The 21,733-nt window shown below is 39.2% G+C and overlaps 1 long non-coding RNA gene across 1 annotated transcript in view; it reads left to right on the forward strand.

Moving 5' to 3' along the window:
* The first annotated feature begins 17,236 nt into the window (after positions 1-17,236).
* Positions 17,237-21,733, forward strand: part of LOC105853443 — a 19,748-nt gene continuing 15,251 nt past the window's right edge. Inside the window, exon 1 of the long non-coding RNA XR_001145291.1 lies at positions 17,237-17,336. This is a non-coding gene — a long non-coding RNA (uncharacterized LOC105853443). The remainder of the gene's footprint in view (positions 17,337-21,733) is intronic.

Here is a 21,733-nt window from a genome sequence, read left to right on the forward strand (position 1 = left end):
TGAAAAGGAATTAGTAAACATTCTGTAATGTTGTAATTCCCACAGAAAAGGGAGGGTCCAAGATTCCTGCCCCACCTAAGGAAGCTGAGCAGTAAGAATCTAGAAAAGACTGGGAGAAGTTCTTGGGAGAGGAGGAAAGGAGAAGACTTGGAAAAGGCACATGGAGCAGAGAGAGGCGCATGTGAAGAAGCCATGGTTGCTTCTATGGCTTGAACTTGTATTGGGGTCTTGGGGGACATGGAAGGAGACACGAGAAAGTCAGAGATGTGGGTGAGAGACCTGTGGGGAGGCTGACAGTGGCAGCCTTTATCTTAGTTGGAGCTTTGATTTTGTGCTTTTCTTTCAGACTTGACTGGCTCCTTCTGCCCCTTTCCTATGTTCCTCACCAGAAGGGACTTTAGTTTTGTGGCACACTTTCAGTGGCCCTGCTTTGGACCAATTCGTTTGGCTGGATATTTACCTAAGGGGGGGGTAACTTCGGATGCTTCATTTGGAAACTACGTTCTTTCTTTTCTCTCTTTTGCCCACTAATTCGTTTGAAGGTCTTATGCCCCGAGTGTATTTGTCTTTATGTGGCAGATGTCAGAACCCATTTAGAGCAGGCAGGTTGGGGGTTCCGGAGGTGTCCCTCCGTCTGCCTGCTAAGATTACTTTCCTTTAGTACCCGGGTCAAAATAAAGTGATGTTGAAAAGAAAAGGAATCTTATGCCAGAAATCTTTTAATTGCAAAATAACTGAAAAATTGGGGTCAGCTGACTTCTAGAAAGACAAAAGTCCAAGATGGGCAACAGTTGGAGGGGGGGAAGTATTAAATATGTAAAAAGTGCTTAAGTAGACAGATGGAGATTAATCCCATGGATCAACGATGTCCTCCAAATAATTCACTTCTCTTTTCCCTCTGTCTTCTCTGGCCTCAGAAAGTGCCCAGTTAGTGTGCACTATTTGCTTCCTATTTGTAGGAAGAGATCACATAACTTGCAGATCTTCTCTTGGAGGATCAAATAAATTTCTTTTCCCAAAATCCCTCACAAGAATTTTTTGGTTAGAAATCGGTTCAATTGGTCATGTTATCTGAATCAATCACTTCACCAGAAGGGCAGAAACGAGTGTTGATTGACTAAGCCAAACTGGCTCACAAAGGGAGGTATGTGAGCTGCTGATGCCTGACTTCTGAAAAAACCCAAGGGGAAGGGTGAGTTAGCTCTGGGAGATACAGACCAGTACATATTCACCTCAGGACTGAAAATCAGAATGGTCAGGCAGTTTTCAAAAGTCAATAACATTTAAAGATTTTAGGAAAATGAACTTTGCATATGCAAAGTGCATTTCAGGGCCTTCATGGGGATAAGTCTTGGCACTAGGAAGCTTTCCACAGACACTGCAGCATGAGTTTGACCCCGGCCAGCAAGGTGACCCACATGGCACAGCAGACCTCTTCTACCTCACCTGCTGCTCCTCTCAGCAAGTGAATGTATTGTATTTACTTTTACTTTTTTATAATGATGGTTTTTGAGATTTTAAACTTTTCTGATTAGGAGACACTGCCTCCTTATGCTAGTCAATTCTTAGCTATAACAAAGCATGTATAAGCTTACAAACTAACCAACCTGGAGCCACATCTGATCTATCTGGTCCATATGCCCCAAGAGGCAATATTTCTCTGCATACTCATCCTAGGACCAAGTACCAAGCAGCTGGAGACCACCTCTATAGTTTAGAGTTGAAACTAGACAACACTAAACCGTTTACCCTACCCAGCTTTGCATTTCCTATAGAGACTCTAATAAAGGCTAATCAACACCTGTTGCTTCTTCTGTGACCCTGCATGGTGTGCAGTCACCCCTCTTTAAGACTTGTAAGTATAAACTTTGTTTATCTAAATCTCTCCAATGTCTTTTGTGACTCCACTTAATTGCCCATCACATAACAGAACATGTAATCGTGAACTAGTAGACTAGTTTATATCTTGACATGAATGCACAATTAGACACAAATGATTATACAAGAGTTGTATTTTGCTGAGTTACCTATAGTTCATATAACAATGAGTTATTAAAACATATGCCCTGCAACGAGGGCCACTCTGTGAGTAGGAAGTACTGGGAAGGGACTGAGGTCCTTACTAGGCCTTTCACACACATCATGGCCTTGCTGACCATGATTTAATAGGGCACTCCAGTTATGCTGGTTTTAAGTACAACCCAGGGTCTTTCTAGTGCATTATAGAGAAAGTTATCAATGTTGGAGATATTATAAGATATTTATTTAATAGCCGATTTTCTTGAATTAAAAGTTTTTCATTCTATGGGAAGATGCCTAGGAATGGAACTGCTGGATCCTGGTACATTTAGTTCCAATGCTTTGAAAAAATGCCACACTGTTTTTCATAGGGCCTAGACTAGTCTATATTCCCACCAGCAGTGCACTGAGTCCCCTTTTCTCCACACCCTCACCAACATTAGTTCCTAGATTTTTGATATGGGCCATTCTCTCAGGTGTGAGATGGTACACCATTGTGGTTTTGATTTGTATCTATTTAGATCCAATATAGAAAAACAAAGAGCCAGACAAAATGAAACCAATAACAAATCCTATAAATCTAATGTGGAATTGAGGCAACGTAGGTCTGTTTGGGGGAATGCAATGGGCTGTGGGTGAAGACTATGGAAGGCTTGTTAGCACAATGGGCTGTGAGTGAAGACTATGGAAGGCTTGTTGGTGGGTGTGGTCTGGAACCATCCTCTGAGAAAGGGTGAGCCTATGCCACTGAAGAACTTACGGTGGTGTTAACCAATATTACCTCAATTAAAAAAATTATTTTCCCTTTGTAACATGTAGAATGTGTGAATATTACTCTATAGACTTGAAAAAATGAGAAATATCACCTTCCTCTACTTTCTTTGGAGCTTAATCTAGCTAATAATTTTGGTGATGACAGAGAATGTGATTTCAGACATTACTAAAGTATTTATTTCTTCCTGATCTCCTTCTACCTTTAACTTATCCCTATTCCATAGTCCCTTCAAATTGTTGAGTCTACTAGAATTCATATCCCTGTAAATTGTTAATAATCTTTGAAACAATGACCTTTATTACAGTGAGAGAACATAAGGATCTGACTATCCTGATGCAAAAGGAAAGGGGAAAATGCAATAAGAATAAAACAAATTAATAATTCAAATTATTATATTACTGCATACTGCCATGGGATATAATTCACAAGTAGCTATAAGTTTCCTGTAATATATATTGCCTCCATCCTCCCCCATAAAAACCACTAAAATAGATTATCAAGAGAACCTGTGCAAAATCCTTCCCTGGAGATCTTACTGATAAGCTTGAAAACTTCCTATTCCATAGAGTTTAGGGGAAACCTTTCAGTTCTTTACATTCTTCTGCTTTCTCTTAGCCTCCAAATTTCTGTATGGTAACCAGTTATTCTGTGAAGAGTGCTTTCTCCCTCCCCTCTTCTCATCTCAAAGATCTTGAATCAGAAGTTAACCTTCCTAAACCAAATGACCCCAGCACATTCTGGCTTTCTCCTGTAGAATATATTGAGTTTACAAATAATTTGCATGCCATCCTTCCCTGCTAGGCAGTTAGAATCACAGGATGAATGATCATGTTCTGTTCACAGATTCTAGCATAGCACCTGTTATATGACAACTGTTCCTTTCATACATGTTTGTTTCACCTGATAGAAAGAAAATGGCTTAAAAAGAAAGGAAGGGGGAAAAGCAAAGTCCAGCATTATGCTATAGGCTTATTTCATTCTTATAGCAACCTGTTATGATATATGCTATATTTCTGTTTTGTGGATTAGAAAACTGAAACTTCAGAGATTGACGTACTTGATTCGGTAGGGAAGGGGGAAATGCAAGAATACTGGCTTCAGCTATCAGCATGGTCAAACTGATTTGTCTCCCATCAACAGCCTCCACAATTATGAAAGTAAGAGATATGAAATAGCATTTTTTCCCTTTAGAAGGAATAGTCACATAAGGATTCACTAACCAAATGAAGTAAGGGAAAAGACACAAACTGCACTGAAAAATCTAAAGAGAAGTATTCCATCCTCAGGAGTGCAGCTGTGTTTACCCTCTGACTCCATTAAGGATCGGAAGCCAACACTAGATATCTGGAGAAGATGATCTTGTTTGTAGCAAGGGGTTCAAGGTTCTCTGATCATGATATACTTTTGCACAGTTGAGAGCACTACTTGCTATGTTGATGCTCTGGATTCAATCGGAGTTACTTCATTCCATGAAAGTATTTTTTACTAGGATGTTTGTTCTCTGAGTGCCTCGTAGAAAGTATAGTAGTGAGCAAGCTTCACTGCCTTCAGCAGGGGGAATTCCCTCCATGCACATAGACATGTTCACTGGCACTGAGGGTTACTCGGGCGCAGTGTGCAAAATGTCTCTACCTTAGGTCTGCTCCAGCCATTCAGTCAAAGGAGAGGATCATTTTTAGTGGGTGCCCTTGTCAGCTACTTCTCTGGGACTAGAGCCTTTGATAACAGCCAGAAAAAAGCAATTGTGCCACCACCCCTGCTTCATTTACATAACTGAGATTGATGAGAAGAGAAGGAAAATGTTTACAGTGCAGAAAGATAGGAATTTTGGGATTAAGTAGGAAGCAAACCAAAATGAGCTGTCTGGGGTAATTATGAATCACATACTTCATATGTTTTCATTAGATATTGCTATTATACTACACAAGGCAATGGAGTTTGATTAAACTACATTTCAGTATATAAATGCATACATAAATTACAAGGCAAGTAGTTACTTCATTGCTTTTGAAGAACTCTTTGGGGACATTAAATAGGTATAAATTTAGTTAAAAGTTGTATTGCCTTCAAACAAAACCATGGTCACTCAAGGAGTGGGGAGGTGCAAAACAGAGTATGACCCAAACATGGTCAAGAAGACTTGATGGCTGTGGGTTAAAAGAATAACAGTCAATATGGCATTGTAATTTACAATGATGGAAGCCTCGCAACCTTGAGGCTATTGGGAATCCATTGAAAAAATAATACCCTTAAAATTACAAATTACATGAAATTGCTTACTAGTTCTCATCTTCTATGTATATATATATATACTTTTTAACTTTTTGACTATACCCAAGTAAAAAAATGAATGGTTTCTCATGGTCTGAGGGCCTCTTTGGGAAAGACTTAGGAGAAACTGTTACTTCTTAAGATCTTACTCCTTAGAATGATCTTCAATTTCATCTTCCCTAATTCATTCTTTTATTCATGAATTATCCATAAGTTTGTTCTTTTAGAGGCACTGTCTGAGTCTTGTCTGGGAATAAACTTGAAGGGGAAGATGGATTTCCTCAGCTTCCGCCATGAATTTTCCTCTCATCCTTAAACCCTACTTGCTAACTATTTCTCTTTGTCAGCCACTGTATCAAATTAAACTGATTTGTTATATTAACTCAGCAAATATTCCTTCCACAAATATTTGCCTATTAGGTGAAAGAATGTCTTACTCTCCTAGGGCTGCTGTAACAAATTATTAACATAAACTTGGTAACGGAAAGCTAAGAAATTTATCGACTCACAATTTTAGAGACCAAAAGTCAAAATTAAGGTGTTGGCAGGTTGGTTCTTCCTGGAAGCTGTGAGGGAAACACTGTGTCATGCCTTTTCCCTAATGTCTGGTGACTACTGGCTATTTTTGATGTTTCTTGGTGTGGAGACACATCTTTTCTGAACTTCATAAGTATACTTTCACTGGAGTCAGTTAGATTTCACCTTTAAACTGACCCAATTATATCTGCAGAAACAAGTTTTCCAAATAAGGTCACATGCAGTGATTTTTGGGTGGATATGGATTTTTGACAAAATGCTCTTAAATTGGGTTGTACTTGAGAAACTACCAGAATTTTAGAGACCACAAATTTGGGGTTTGTTCAGTGTCCTGCAGATATCTAATAGGTTTGCTATTATGTGAAAACAAATTGTAATTGGAGCTCAACATCAGAATGTTGACCATATTCTCTAATATCTAATAGAATGATCCATAGAAACATCTTCTGTGTCTAGGGAAATTCTAGGTTTTGCAAGCAGCATCTCAGAAGAGGGATTGGTTGGTATGGAGCTTCTAGGTTAGTGATTACCAATTTGAGTATTTGGGTCTTTTCCTGTTTTGCTTAATATGGATCTGTGTAAGAATTTATTTATAAAAGAAATTCTACTTCAGAAATTATTCACAGGTAGTGTTCAAAAGTTTCTCTTACTGCAAGTGCTTTTTTTTTTTTATTCAAAGGGATGTTTTTTCAATAGGAAAGGACATTAAAGTTTCAAGTTGTGGCACAAAGTTAATTCCTACTTCACCTGCCAATTTCATGAGGGAAAGACTCACTCATAGGGCTGAGGAGTTTCAAGAGATGATGTGACTGTAAGGGAATATTTAGATTCTAATAAACTCCTTTCATCATTGTTTTGAAACCAACAGTTTCAAATAAGACTGTAACTATAAGTCTTCGATAAGTTGTGAGAACAGAGTCAAGCATTTTATGTAAGCCTTCCTGAAAGCTTAAGTGGTGAATGATCCCATCTTAGACTTTGCTCCTTCACCTCCCTTTTGTTGGCAAATGACAGTAAACATTAATAGTGGGTTGAGAGAAGTAGACTCAAGTCGAGGTGCTGTGGTGATTATTGGGGAGTTGGGGAAAGCTTCTTTAATTCACATTCAGGCTCCTAAGAGCTAAAGCAACCCAAAAGCAGTGTAGAAGTTATAGAGGCTTTCTGGACTCTCGCATCTGTTTATGAATAACCTCAAACTCTAAGCTAAGCAAATCTATTTAACTCAGTGTAATTATAAATATGAGCTTTATTATTCAAATGACTTCTTCATATGCCAGGAAAACCACCTTGCAAAGCTTATTAAGAACCACAGAACAGAAATCTTTGTTCTCAAAAATGACAGATGTCTTAAAGCAAAATAATAAAATACCCAACCTCCCCCAAATGACAGATTTGTATACTAGATGAAGAATAGATATTTGACCTCTACCAGTGAGATATCGGGAAGGGGTGGAGGGAAGACTGTTCAGCCACTTGCTGCTTCATCTTGATTAACAGGCTTCTGTTTCAGATGGTTTGAGATCCTCATTATGGAGTATTTCCCCTGAGACCATGTGGAGTCAACTTCAACAGTCCCACCCTTCTTCCCTCCATCTCCATCCCACCATCCCCAAAAAGTGCAGTTCTAAAATCTGCTTTCTCTGATATTACTTTGACCTAAAGGGTACTCTTAGTTATGCTGGATTCTCATTTTGGAGATCTCATTAATTTTGTTGCTTTGATTTAAATAATTCTTAGGAAATGGGTCTAGAAAGGAGAGAAAGCTGACAACTCCGTCAATGCAGGTCTTTATTCAGAGTGAGTATGACCAGGGGTACTGGTGTCGGGGTTACAGAGAACTGTGTGTCAGGGTGGAGCCACAGAGAGGTGGTCTCTTATTTTTAGAACGCTGGGTGGTGGCTTCACTTATGCCTTTGGAGGCTTGATCCAGGTAAGTGGGAAGAGGCTCTGTATAAAATTCAGTCACTGACCAGCTGGTGACTTTGTGAGGGTCCTGTGCTCTTAGACATGGATCATCATGTGAAAGCATTTGGACTAAACCTGTCATTTTGTAAAGGATATTTATTAAACAAGTCAGATAAGGGCTCTGTCATTATCTTTATAATCAATTAGTCAGGCAATTGGTTAACTTCAGGTGAAATTAATAGGAAAGGGGCAAAGGCCCAGTTGGAGAAAAGAGCTCATTGTGGGAGGTTTTCTGAACGCTCACATCTGTTTATGAATCACCTCAAACCTTAAGCAAATCTATTTAACTCAGGGTAACTATAAATAGATGCTTTATTATAAGTATGAGCACTGGGGGAGGAGTCTGTTGAAAGAGGAGGTACGGGCTAGGTCTCCAGGAGCCTCTTGGGCCTGGAGATTGGGTTTTACCTGAACATAATGAGAGTCTACTGAAAATGACATTATCTGATTTGTGCCTTAAAAATATCCTTTTGATTGTTGTGTGGAGGATGAGCATGGAGGGGCAGGTTCAGAACCAGGAAGACCAGTTAGGAAGTCAGTGTATGGAAAGAATACAGGATTTGGGGCCTTTCTACAGCACTGTGAAGCTTTCTGCAGCTGCCGCAGCAGGAGTTTGATCCCTGGCCAAAGGCTGACCCACATGGTGCGGCAGACCTCTCTTCTCACCAGCTGCTCCCCTCAGCAGTGTATTTCAGTACATCTGCCTGTTTTGTTCCCCACTCTGTCTCTGGTAAATCCTCTCACCCCCTCCCCTCTGGCCTGTATCCCAGTTTTCTATGCATAAATAAATAATAGTCTTTAAAAAATACAGTGTTTGGAATTGGAAAATCTGTGCTTGACAGCAGTAATGTCATAGATAAGTTTTCTGAGCCTTGCTCTTCTCATTCAGAACATGGGAAACAGCACAACCTTGCAGGGTTGTTATAAAGATGAAATGCCATATTTGGCTAGTAAGGAAACAAAAAGTGTGGAAGTATTTGGTGAAGAGCAATACTAAAAACCAGCTTTTAAGAATATTTTTACAAGTTCCGTCTAAAACTGAATTTTTACATGTATGGTTGCCACACCACCTGCATCAGAATCACAAGGGGTGCTTATTCAAAGGAGAGGCTTTAGTTCAGTCTTAAATTTCTATGCATCTTTCTCACTTCCCAGCAAAGCTGTGGCAGAGTGTGGATCTTTTCACGTTCTGGTTCTGCTTTCACTATTTTCTCCACCTTTCCTTGCTTCCGTTGCCTCATTTGTAAAGTGAGATTGATAGAATGCTGCATCCTTTACCCTAGTTTGGGAAGCCTAGTGAATTAGTATACATGGCGTATTTAGAATACAGATGTGCTCACAGGAAGCACTAAGGGAATGGTAGCCAGCGTGACCGCCCTGGAAGAGTCTGACAGCCACAGGGGTTGGTATTGGACACGAGCTTTCAGGACTGGCTCTGTGACCTACAGAGACAGTCTTTGTGAGGTGCTTACAGTCTTGCCGAACTAACAGACTGCAATATAATAATTGGCACTATGAGCATTAAAAGAGAGCTGGAGATAATATAAAATTCATGCTGGTGACTTTGGATTTTCACTTGCATTTCATGTCAGTCGCTTTTTTATTTAGTCTGCATGTAGTATTCTATCTTTAGGCTTGTTAAACCTGGCTAACTTAAATGCCAGTGAAAATACCATTTAAATATTTGGTTCTGAGAAATGAGCCTTGGAGAAGAAAAGGGATTGCAAAAGCTTCACTCCCTTTATTTTTCTCATAGGCTTCCTCCTGGTTTATGTTCCAGTAAACATTTATATTTATAGCTGACTGAATAAGTTTGCTTCAGCTTTAAAGAATTCAGTCTGGCTTTAGATGTGGAAACGTCAGAAAAGCTTTGAGTATGAGTATCATGACTGGTATAAACCGGAGTCTTGGAGAAAGGAACTTGAAAAATTTTGCTTTGGGTGTGGACTTTTAATTTCTGTTGATTTGTCCATTGTGGTACATGACTTCCAGGAGGCATAGAATGCACAAGATGAGAGAGAGGGAGAGGCAGGGGGAGAGGGGGAGGGGGGAGGGAAGAAGGAGGCGGGAGAAGAGGGGAGAGACAGAGAAAGAGGAGGAAGGAGGCTGGGGGGTGTGGAGAGAGAGAATAGAAGGGGGAGGGAGAGGGCAAGAGATCATAAATGCTGTGTTTGTTTAGAGAATTAAAATAGGAGAAGCTTCTTGAAGGTCCTAGTTCTTGATCTGGGCCTATGAGGAAGTCTAAGAAAATAATTTTCATGGATAGTCTACTTCTTTTTTTTTTTTTTAAGATTTATTTATTTATTCATACAGAACTGGGGTACAGGCCAGAGATGCGGAGGGTGAGAGGAATCACCAGAGACAGAGCGGGGAGCAGAACAGGCAGATCGACGAAGTACACTGCTGAGGGGACCAGCGGGCGGGTCAGGAGAGGTCTGCCTCGCCATGTGGCTCTCCTCGGGGCAGGCGGGGATCGAACTCATGCGCAATTGGCTTAAGCTTCTTAGTGCAGTGCTTTAACCGGCTATGCCACCAGGGAGGGCCGATAGTCTACTCCTTAATAAATATAAGATATCTAACCAAAAAAATTAACAGTCTGCTTTAAAAACCCTATCATATTTTTGGCAGAAAACCATCTCTAGAATTTATAAATTTGCTTTCTTCAAACCCTACATATCTTATTAGTCATCTGCAGTTTATGGCAAATATTGTACTATGTATATTCTGTCCTCTAGTGAAATTGAATTCAGTTATATCTAGAACTATCCATATCTTACTTTTTCCTCTGCCTAGACTGTGGATTCATCATTTTCTAACAATTCTTAAATGCCATTGAAGACTTCCTTAAATCCTAGCTTAAAATATTCAGTTTTTGTTTAAGAACACAGTTTTCTCTTAGGTTACCTCGTTATTGAACTCATAACCCAATATTGTGATTATGTCTACATTTCTCTTTATTAGGGAAAGCTGCAATCCTTGAAGACTTCCTTATTTTTACCCATCCCCAGAAACCACCAGATGGACCAGCCAGCACGTGGTAGGCACCTACAAAATAGCTATAGACTAGTGGGCTTGGTTTGGGTGAACCTGGCTTATTATATTAGCTGTCATCAGTATTATAGTAAGGAAGCTCATCTGACATTAGGGTATCAAAATTTTTACTCTGTCACACTGTGTATCTCTTAGTAATCAATTTCACTATCCATTCTTGATATTATCAAACCTATCCCTACTAGATAGAGTGGAAAAGTTTAGACACTGGGTACTTTAAAAGCTAGAGAGAATGGCATTGAGGGAGGAAAGGGGACTGTGTGTAGTATCAAGGGCAAATCCTGCCCTTAGATGACCTTGAATCATTATTAGCTCGTTGTTGTCAGGTTCTTAGTGACAGCATTAAGAGCTCCTTTGTAAGAACATGGAACTGTGCATGTCCTTTAAGGCACAAAACACTTGCACTCTAGACTCAATATTGTTTTATTTCCCATTTTAAAACTTCCAGTTCATCAGCTATAATGGAGATAATGATGGGGGGGTGTATCAATCCTAGGATTAATGTAATGATTGAATGAGGTTGTGTAGGAAAGATTTGGGGTTGTGTACATAGCAAGTGCTCAATAAAAATTATTCGTGACTGCATATTAAATGTACAACTGAAAGCAATTCCGATAAAACATAAGACACTTAACCCAAACTTACATACATTCTTATAACAAATGAAATCAAATCTCTCCCTGCTTGTGTTAATCTCTGCCTTCTGTCCTCATCTACTAAACTGATTATTTTTCCACAGTTTCTGTTATCAGTGAATAAATGGCCCCCAAGAACTTCTCACCTGCAACCAAAATACTGCTTTCCCTCAGAGACTCCAGCAGAAACAAAGCATCCTCGGGAGGGCAGACTTGATGTGATATATCCTCTGGACCCGAGGCTTCTTGCTTTGATGTGGTATTTTACTTTCTGGATAATTTTAATCTTGCTGTGACTGTCTGTGTTATTCTTCTGAGCAAACAATAAATAATTAAGTTTATTTTTTTTTGCCACAAAGCCTCATGTATTTATTGGTAGAATAACAATGCTCTTTATTATCTGTATTTAATTTAGTCAATATTGTCTCCTCTCATTGTTTTGCTTCTGCATTTGGTCTCTTTTCCCTGTCTCCATTTCTTCCCACCTTGCGCTATGCTTTGCCTATAACCTTTTAGATTTATTATCAGATCCTTGCCTACTTGTTTGTTCGATTTGATCTTCAATTCATGGTCTACTCTGAAATTTGATTCATGAGTCTTCTTTCTTTATCTCTCTGATTTCATTCCATGATAACTCTGCCTGACTTGTTATTTCTCTGGTATCTACTGTCTCATTTACTATAACAGCTTCAACAAAATGTATGGCTACTTCTTCCATTCCCGCTAATCACTTCCAGGCAGTCATTATGCTTAAATATTTAGCCTCAATTGATTTCCACTTGCACATCACAGTTTAGTTAAGACTGTGATATCAAATATCCTTTATGGCTTTTTCATTCCTCTTTTTTTCCTCTGTCATGCTTCTTTACTTCTGCATAGAATTTCTTCAGAAATTTCATTGGAGTGATTTTCTAAGCACTCTTTCTTTTTTATTCCCTCTTAAGTTATATGCCTTTTTTTTCCCACAGTCCAATGTTTTTCTTCTTTCTCTGTTCATACTAACTATTGCTTCCTTCATTTTCTTTCTTTATTTGACACACTAGTGAATACAATTTCTGCTCTGCAATAACATCTTCTGATTTAAGGAAGCAGACGAAATAATGGACATAGAGTTTTTCAGCTTCTGGTGCTAGAAAATTTCTGCTTCAATTCTGTTAGGATTGAAGGGGAAAGAGAGATGCTAAGTTATCCACACAAGCTACAAGAAAGAATGATATTATTCTTATGTTTTAAGTACAAGTCTGTTGATGAGATTATTAAGGAATAAAGGTAAACCTTGGGTAGCTGAGTTTTTTCATTCTGCTTGGGAAAGGATTGTAGTAAAGAGTTTTGCTTCTCACAATATGGATAAGTAGCATTAACGTCATCTAGATGCTTGTCAACGTGAAAAGTTGTGAATGACCTGGGTCCTCCTTTCTGATGTAGCAGGCAAGAAAGCCAATTCCATCAGAAAGGAGGATGGTTTACTTGTTTACCTACAAGTAAACCAAAATTTCCACCTTCACTAATGACCAAGGAGCCAGCTAAAAATTTGAACAATGGGTATTTAGGCTTTGGGTCACCACACGATACTCTACAGAATTCAGAAGGGTTAAACCTTGCTCTACTCTGCACATAGATAGCATTGGTATTGCTTTTCTTTCTTTTTTTTTTTTCTTAAATAAAAATTTATTTATCTATGCATACAGAACTGAGGTACAGGCCAGAGGTGCAAGCATGGTGAGAGGCTTCACCAGAAGCAAAGCAGGGAGCAGAACACGTAGATCAAAGAATTACACTGCTGAGGGGTGCAGTGGGCAGGTCAGGAGAGGTCTACTATGCCATGTGGTTCAGTTACCTCCTTGGCTGGGGATCAAATTCATGGTGAAGCTGCTGTCGCAAGCTTCCTGGTGCTGTACCATTGTGCCATCAGGGAGGGCCCAGTATTGGTATTTCTTTAGGTCACAATTAGGAAATCAAAAGTTGTAAACCTATAAATGGAAACCTGTCTAGAATAGTCATAACTTACTACCAATGATCCACTATTTCTCTTTCTCCTCCACACATGCACTACTCCGTAATAAGGTGGGTCGTTAGAACTAAAGCTTACTGTCCAAGAAGTTCTCAAAATTGGTCATTTGAACCCAGGTTCAAGTCTTTACTTTGATTACTTTGATATGCTGTTTGCCTATCACTGAGTTTTTTGTTTGTTTGTTTTTTGCAGCTGACCTTAGAAACACAGAATCTTTGGTTCCACTGTTGCCTCATGCAGAACTTGCATTTTAACAGATGCTTGGACGTCACAACTTGGAAGCATGGGCATCAAGGAACCATCCTTAAAATTCAGATCAATTTCCGCTTTAGCACTCCTTTGAGCAGGCTTTGGGTAAGTTACTTAATTTAAGAGTTGTAGAGTATAAAAATAAAATGTGTACAGTTTTGCAGTAGTAGTAAATAATAACAGCTATAGTCGTGTTTTTCTTTTAAAAGATAGAACAGAGAAGATTTTGTTTTACTCTGACTACATTTTAAGATTGGAACCATTAAAGAAAGAAAATACCTATTTTGAAAGTATTCTTTTTTTCTCCCTGACATTTGAAGCAAAAATCCACATTTCTCAAGCTACAGAGTTGAAAGCTAAGTTATTTGGTGAAATACAAAGTTATCGACACATGAGCAAATATATAAATTGTGTACACAAATTAGAAACGTGGATATTTAGATGTTGACCTTTGATTTGATGTCATCTGAGAAATGTCTCTAAACAAGAATAATGATTGGACCTGGGTTTGATTTTCAATTTACTTATTAATGACATAAATTTTGGCAAATCACAGATGTGGGGGCCTCTCAAATTTTCATCTGTAAAATATGGGAAACAGCCACTCATAGGATAGGGTTGTTTTAAGAATAAAATAAGAGTAATGTGATATATTTATGTTTTAGTCCATCTGTCCACCCATCCATCCAGCCATACACCCACCCACCCACCTTATAAGCATTGTTGTGTTCTGGGCATAGGTAAAATCACTAGACATCCAAGCGTGAAAAAGACATAGCCTTTCTATCAGTCTTTAAAAGAATATATGCAAAACCTTCATGCCAATAATTATTGGATATATGAGAAAAAGCAGTCACCATACTAAGAACACTAATGTTATTTTTTACTTGTTTTTCAAGAAAAGTGAGACTTAAGGAAGCTAAGTAACTTCCCATGGGCGTTTAGCTTAGGTGGTAGAACAGACGTGGAATTCAAATCCTGCTAGCACAAGGCACCGGGCAGGCACTCTGCAGAAGTTTGATACAGTCAGGACTACCACTGGATGACTTTATTGGAAACTCCCCTTGCCCTGGGGTCCCCTGTTTTGCCTCTTTTCTGTGAAGTGTTCCACCACTGTGTACTGTTTCTCTTGTACAGATGCCTCCCAGCTGGAGCTGGGACTGAAAAGTCACCTGCAGAATGTTGAGACTCACTCTTCTTCCATCCTTATAAGAAAAAAAAATCCTTTGTGGTTAAATTTCAAGCACCTTTTAACTCTCCAGCAGCCATTTGGTCTCTGCTATTTCTGTTTTGCAGATGAATTTATTGCATGTGTTATTTCCCCCTTAAAATTTAAGGACACGTATCTTCATGAAAAGAACAAAGAGAGAAAAACAACTTGTAAATTATCACAAGAAAAACCCCTGCTAAAAGCAATAAGTTCGCTGACAGATGGCAGAATCAGTTGAAAAGCGAGTACCATATTTACTAAGTCTAACCCATTTTGTCAGCCAAAAAAGTGTTATCTAATTCTATCCCCTGTGTATGTGTATGTTTTGGAATAAACAGATGCCTAATGAGGAATGTGTCTAGTGTAGTTTTGGAGGAACCTGGATAAAGCCAGGTTCTGATTCAGGATTTGATTTTGACAAATATCAAAGTGTGCAAAGTCGAATCTATTGTAAATAAAATTGTCAGAGCAAAAACAGCATTAAAATGCTGTCAAAGCAATAACATTATTTTTTAAAAACAACACACCCCAGAATTATTGTATCACATAAATTTGCTTTTAAAAACCCCTCTATTATTTATATAGTTTTATAACTACCAAGTACTAAAAGGAAGGGCATGTGCCCAGCCATGTTTAGAAAATATGAATGCGTGGCCAGCAGAGATAACAAACTTGGACTTTATCAAGCTTTTTGAAAACAATGGAAAACTAAATGGAAGTCAATCAAGACTTTCATTTATTTATACTGGGTAGGCCATGACTGAGATAATCTCAACTAGTGAAATATAGCCTCATTACTTTCCCCCAAAGACTAGTTTCCTAAAAAAAAAAAAGAAATGCAAATCCTACTACTATCTTATTTTGAATACTGAATTTTGAGACTGTGTATTCAGATGAAGATGGATCAGGATCCAGTCTAAATCACTAAGAATAAATAAACTCTGGGAGACTATATCCATAAAAAGAACTTAGAATAGACTCACATTCTAAGCAGGAACATGTGCATGGTTTCTAGAAAGTGGACTTAGTGATTATGTAATGCCTCTGTGAGTTTCCTGAGCAAGACATGCCCAGCACTGATTGGCAGAGGTCAGCATGGCTTTTAGCTATTCCCCTGTAGGTAGCCAGTGTGCGTGGCCTGCTCCTCCCTCTCCTCTCTCTCCTCCCTCCCTTCCTCTCTTCCTCCCTCCCTCCTTTCCATAAAAAGCATGGAAGCATAATAAAATTAATAACATACACAACATGAACACCAAAGCAAAGGATATTGTAGAGATGAAGAAAATGTGTTAAAATAATAAAAGGATCAGCTCACTCAGCACCCATTACAGTATTAAATGCATGCACATTTAACACAGAAATTCCAAGTACGTGAACCTAAAATGACAAGGAAAAAAGTTAAATTAAAAAATGTTCCAAATCGTAATTAAAGATGCAAACAATCCTCCCTTACTCATTGACAGACTGAGTAGACATCAGCCATACAGACCCGCAGAGACAGAGATGAACACTATAGTCTGGCCCTACCTGGCATTCACGGGACCCTGCACCTAACAGTTACAACAATGTACATTCATTTCTCATGCATAGGGACATATGGCAGCTCAATGAGCTCCCATTTCATGCTCATAAGTAATGAGCTTAATCCTACTTTTATATATTTATTGGTGATTCGGCTGGTGTGTCCTGACCAGATTTCCTCCCCAGGACTATGCACCTATGCTCCACTGCTGACAATGGCTCGTACTTGTCTCATCTCAGAAGGCTACCAGTGGCTGATGGCACCCTCCTCACCCTGTAGAGGCCTGGCTTGACATTTTTAGAAGGCTATCCGCTACCAGACGCAGCCCACCTCCAAGGACCGGCTGAGCTGAGGGTACAACACATCAGCAATCTTGTGTCTGGGCAGGACTAGCTGTGGTTGCAATTTATGTTCCAGACTCCCTGTGAGATCAGACTGAAGTAAGATGAAAACAAGGAGAAAAATAAAAGTGCGCTTTGTCGTTCCCATGCCTGCCAGGGCTGGGAACCGTGTGTGTAGAGAAAGGCCACAAAGCGTGCACATGGCCCATCCTTCCATTCCAGGGCACCCAACAGACTTCATCAAGTCTGCTCACTTTAGTCCTTTTTTCCTTAAGACAGACTTTGCTAGTAGTGACAGGAGAGAATCTGCTGGCTGCTTTGTATCAAAACAATGAAAAACCTGATGTCTTTGAAGTGCAGTCCTAAAGAGGTTTTAAATACAAGCTGACCAGCAGGGATGAGCTACCTTATTAAGGCAGCAGAGCTGATCCTGCAAAGCCAATTAGTAACACACACAGCTAGGGACCAGTTTTCCCTTTTCTTTTAAAATGTCAAGAAATTCTAGACCATGTAAAGGTCCCAGAGAAAATGTGTGATTTTTCAGGATAGGTTCAAGATTCAAGTACAAAGTTTCCTCTTTTTTTTTTCTTTCCAGTAATTTGCTGAGCCGTGCTGTGCTGTGCTGCTTGGCAAACTACTTAACCTTTCTGAACCCGAATTCAGAAAAGCTCCAAAATACTTGACACATTTCTTCCAAGGCGCCAGTGGAATTAGCGAATGATTCAGCAAATGTGTTTTATGATTCCTGGAAACGTAAGCTCACATTTTTTTAATAAACACTGGGCAATGTAAAATCATTCTTATCTAACATTTTGCCCGTTCAACCCAATGTCCTATTTCAAATGTATCCTTCAGTTTTTCTTTTCTTTTCTTTTTTCTTTTTTTTTTAAGATTTATTTATTTGTGCATACAAAACTGGGGTACAGGCCAGAAGCTCAGGGGCGGCGAGAGGCTTCACCAGAGACAGAGCGGGGAGCAGAACAGGCAGATGACGAAGTACACTGCCGAGGGGAGCAGCGGGTGGGTCAGGAGAGGTCTGCCGCGCCATGTGGTCACCTCCGGGGCAGGCGGGAATCGAACTCACGCGGAAGTGGCTTTAGATTCTCAGTGCAGTGCTTTAACCCGCTGCGCCACCAGGGAGGGCCAGTTTTTCTTTTTTTTTTTATGTCCTTAACGTTGTTTGTGCTTTTCTGCTTTCTTGAAAGTCAACCCCCCGCAATCTTCATTGGATGAAGCAATGTCTGGAAGGGCGATGCCTAGGGATGTGGTGCACTGGTTAAAGTCTTCGGGGTTTTTTTAAATTTTTTTTTTGACTGAAAAACTAAAATATACTTGATTTTTAAAAGCTCGATGTCAATGCTTGAATTTGATCAGGTTTGGCCTAATGGCTGCACTTGGCCAAACTGTGATTCCACTAGTGAAAGCATCCCACTCTACATAGTGTTATCAATTCTATATATTTTTAAAATTTATTTTTTAAGCATATAGTACAGGGGTATAAGACAGAAGTGCAGGGACAGTGAGAAGCTTCATCAGAGACAGAGTGGGGAGCAGAACAGGCCAACTGATGAAGTACACAGCTGAGGGAAGCAGTGGGGGGTCAGGAGAGGTTTGCAGCACCATGTGGGTCACCTCTGTGGCTGGGATCAAACTTACACTTCGGCAGCTGCAGCTAGCTGGCAGTGCTGTGCTTTAACCCACTGGCCATCAGGGAGGGCCATCAATTCTTTATCTTTTGTGATTTGGTTAATATGCTTCAGTTTTGCTCTTTTTTCCTGTGTGTACTAATGTGGCAAAATAATCTCACAAATATTATAGTTATATAATATTTAGACGTAGTAATAACAAATAATTTACTGTCCCACCCCCCCCAGCCAATACTTGTCACCCTCCCCCTAAAAACTGAGTTTTCTTATCTTCTTATTTTCAAACTTAAAAATCTTTGCCTTTATTTTTATCTACCCTCACTTTCTTTTAAATTTTTTTTTTTAAAAGATTTATTTTATTTGTACATACAGAACTGGGGTACAGGCCAGAGGTGCAGGGGCGGTGAGAGGCTTCACCAGAGACAGAGTGAGGAGCAGAACAGGCAGATCGACGAAGTACACTGCTGAGGGGAGCAGCGGGCGGGTCAGGAGAGGTCTGCCACGCCATGTGGTCACCTCCGGGGCAGGCGGGGATCGAACTCATGCGGAAGTGGCTTTAGCTTCTCAGTGCAGTGCTTTAACCCGCTGCGCCACCAGGGAGGGCCTCTTTTAAATTTTTTAAAACCTTTTTATTTTCAACACTTTCACACCTACAGAAGTGTGCAATAAATACCCATTTAATATTCTCCAGAATTCATGGTTGTTAACATTGGGTCATATTTGCTTTAGCTCACGCACTTGGCTTTTTTTGTGTGTGTGTGAAATATTGAAAATAAGTTGCAGACATGCAGACTTTATGACACCTCTGCTTTTATGCTTTAATGTAAATCCCCTTAGCATGAGGACATTCTCAGGCCCTCCCTGGTGGTGCAAAGGGTTAGGACACAGCACTGCAAGCCATCCACCACTGCTTCAGTGCGAGTTCGATACCCGGCCCCAAAGGTGACCCACATGGCACAGCAGACCTCTCCTGTCTTCCCCAATGCTCCCCTCAGCAGTGTACTTCGTCAATCTGCCTATTCTGCTCCCTTCTCTGTCTCTCGTGAATCCTCTCACTGCCCCTGCACCTCTGGCCTGTACCCCAGTTCTGGATTCATAAAGAAATAAATATTTTTTAAAAAAAGAATGAGCACATTCTCCTATAAAGACACAAAACCACTGTTTTTGGTTTTCATAAAACCAAATTTATAGTAATGGTATTAGTATTATTTAATAATCAACTATTCAAAATACCTACCAGCTGATCCTCCTCCAGCCTCTGGCTCTGACTTAGGATCCAGTTATGTATCATGAGTTGTGATTGTCACAGATTTGCAATTACCTTGAATATGGTGTGGTCCTCTTGCCTTTGTTTTTCACAAAAGTGACACTTTCAGAGACATATACTAAAGGATGTATAGATTGTCTTCAAGTGAGGGTGCATCCAACTCCAACACTGTGGCAAGAATGTTATAAAAAGGCCTTATACCTTTTTGTGCCACATAGGAGTCAAGTGTTATTTGTTTCTTTCTTTCTTGGTGATGCCAACTTGAATTATTTGGTTAAGGCAATCTTCCCGTGCAAGTGGGAGCTTTGTAGAGTGAGACTTTGAAATGTGAACATCCTGTACCTCAAGTGTCCCAATCTCGGTGTATGAACCAAAAGATGATTTTCTAACTTTTCTATTCCTTTCACATCATTTGTCTTTCTTACTTAAAGCAAAATTCTACCTTCTGTCTCTTTGCTTTCCATGGAATATCATTATGGTTACATGGATATTTTTATTTAATCAATATATCATAATTGATTGCACATTATTCTTTCCCCGTTTTCTCACAAAATATAATTTTATTTACTCATCTGTTTTACTATTATGAAAAAATTTAAGATAATTACTCTATAGTAATACAAGCAAACCTATTATATAAAGTTTAAAATTTCTGTGCTGTTTTTTTTATTTTGTAGATTGTGTCTCTGTAAGAATATAAAGAAAAGGTGCAGTGTTTTTTCTGTATTGTTATGCTATCAATTTGATTTAAAATTAGGGTTGGGTGTTTATGTCCCTTTTGAATTAATTCTTTTAATGTAAAATATTTGTATGTTTCTAATGTTAAAACAATATAAAAATACAATAAGAGATCTCAGTCTTATTTCTATCCCTTCTACCGTATTCTCAGCTATTACTAGAAGTAATAATTATTATTGTTTTATTATACAAAATATAGTGTCAGTTTTTTTTGTACAAATTACCCACTCAGAATATACCTTCCTATTTCATCCTTCTCTTGTACATCTTTTTCTTTAGCCATATGTCCTTGGAACTACTTCCTATCAGTCCAGAGAGATCATCTTATGATCTTATGTAAAGCTGTATGATATTCTTTTCCCTAAAATGTCTACAGCTTATTTAACCAGCATACAGGTTATTGCCAATGTTTTACTATTATTCATATTTCTTCAGTGAAAAATCATTTGTATGTCTGTGTATGTTGCCTTGTATTTAAAAAGGGACATTCTTATCTTTTTTTTTTCTTTAAGATTTATTTATTTGTGCATTGGGGTACAGGCCAGAGGCTCAGGGGCGGTGAGAGGCTTCACCAGAGACAGAGTGGCGAGCAGAACAGGCAGATGAAGTACACTGCTGAGGGGAGCAGCGGGCAGGTCAAGAGAGGTCTGCCTCGCCATGTGGTCACCTCCGGGGCAGGCAGGAATCAAACTCATGCGGACTTGGCTTTAGCTTCTTAGTGCAGTGCTTTAACCCGCTGCGCCACCAGGGAGGGCCCGAGACATTCTTATCTTAAAGACCTAGATCTTCATTATCTCCCAGAAGATAATAAAACTGTATTGTGGGAGTGGAGGATAAGGAGAGATCACTGGGAATGAATTAGAAGTGTATGGTAGGACCCTAAAGAGAAGGGTGAGAGTCCATGAAACTAAAGAAAGGAAAGGAAAAGGTTCTGCCTTCAGTAGTTGATAAAGTCTTGTGCCCAGCTCCTCACAGATCCTCAGAGAGGGCAGAAGCCATGTAGAGACTCATAAAAAAAGCAGAAAGGAACTAGGTCTTGGGAGTCTAAAAAATTACCTTGTAACTGAAAGGACTTGGAGCAACAGAGCCATCCTATTCTCTAAAATATCACCCAGACTTGGGCAAGGTTTATCTCATTGGTATTTAAAGAGGGATATTCTGATTGTGAAGATAAGTAGTCATGGACAGAAGTTGGTCCCAGAATTTCCCAAAGCTCCAGCACTTTTAGAACATTAGGGGAAATATTATCAACATTGAAATTTGTACCAGGCGAACAGAGAAAGATATCTTGGTTTTTTGCCCCGCTGTTGTGAAATAAATTCCCTTACTTTCAAAATGATATGTTATATGTGTGTACATGTATGTGTGTGTGTTTACTGAAATGACAGTGTTTTAAATATTTATAGAATGATATAACATTATAACATTTTCTTCTATGGCTCATTTTTCTAACTTAAAAATATATTGGATATATATATATATATGTATATATATATATA

Source organism: Condylura cristata, unplaced genomic scaffold (genome assembly GCF_000260355.1).
Source record: "Condylura cristata isolate star-nosed mole 26May11 unplaced genomic scaffold, ConCri1.0 scaffold00009, whole genome shotgun sequence".
NCBI classification, from domain to species: domain Eukaryota; kingdom Metazoa; phylum Chordata; class Mammalia; order Eulipotyphla; family Talpidae; genus Condylura; species Condylura cristata.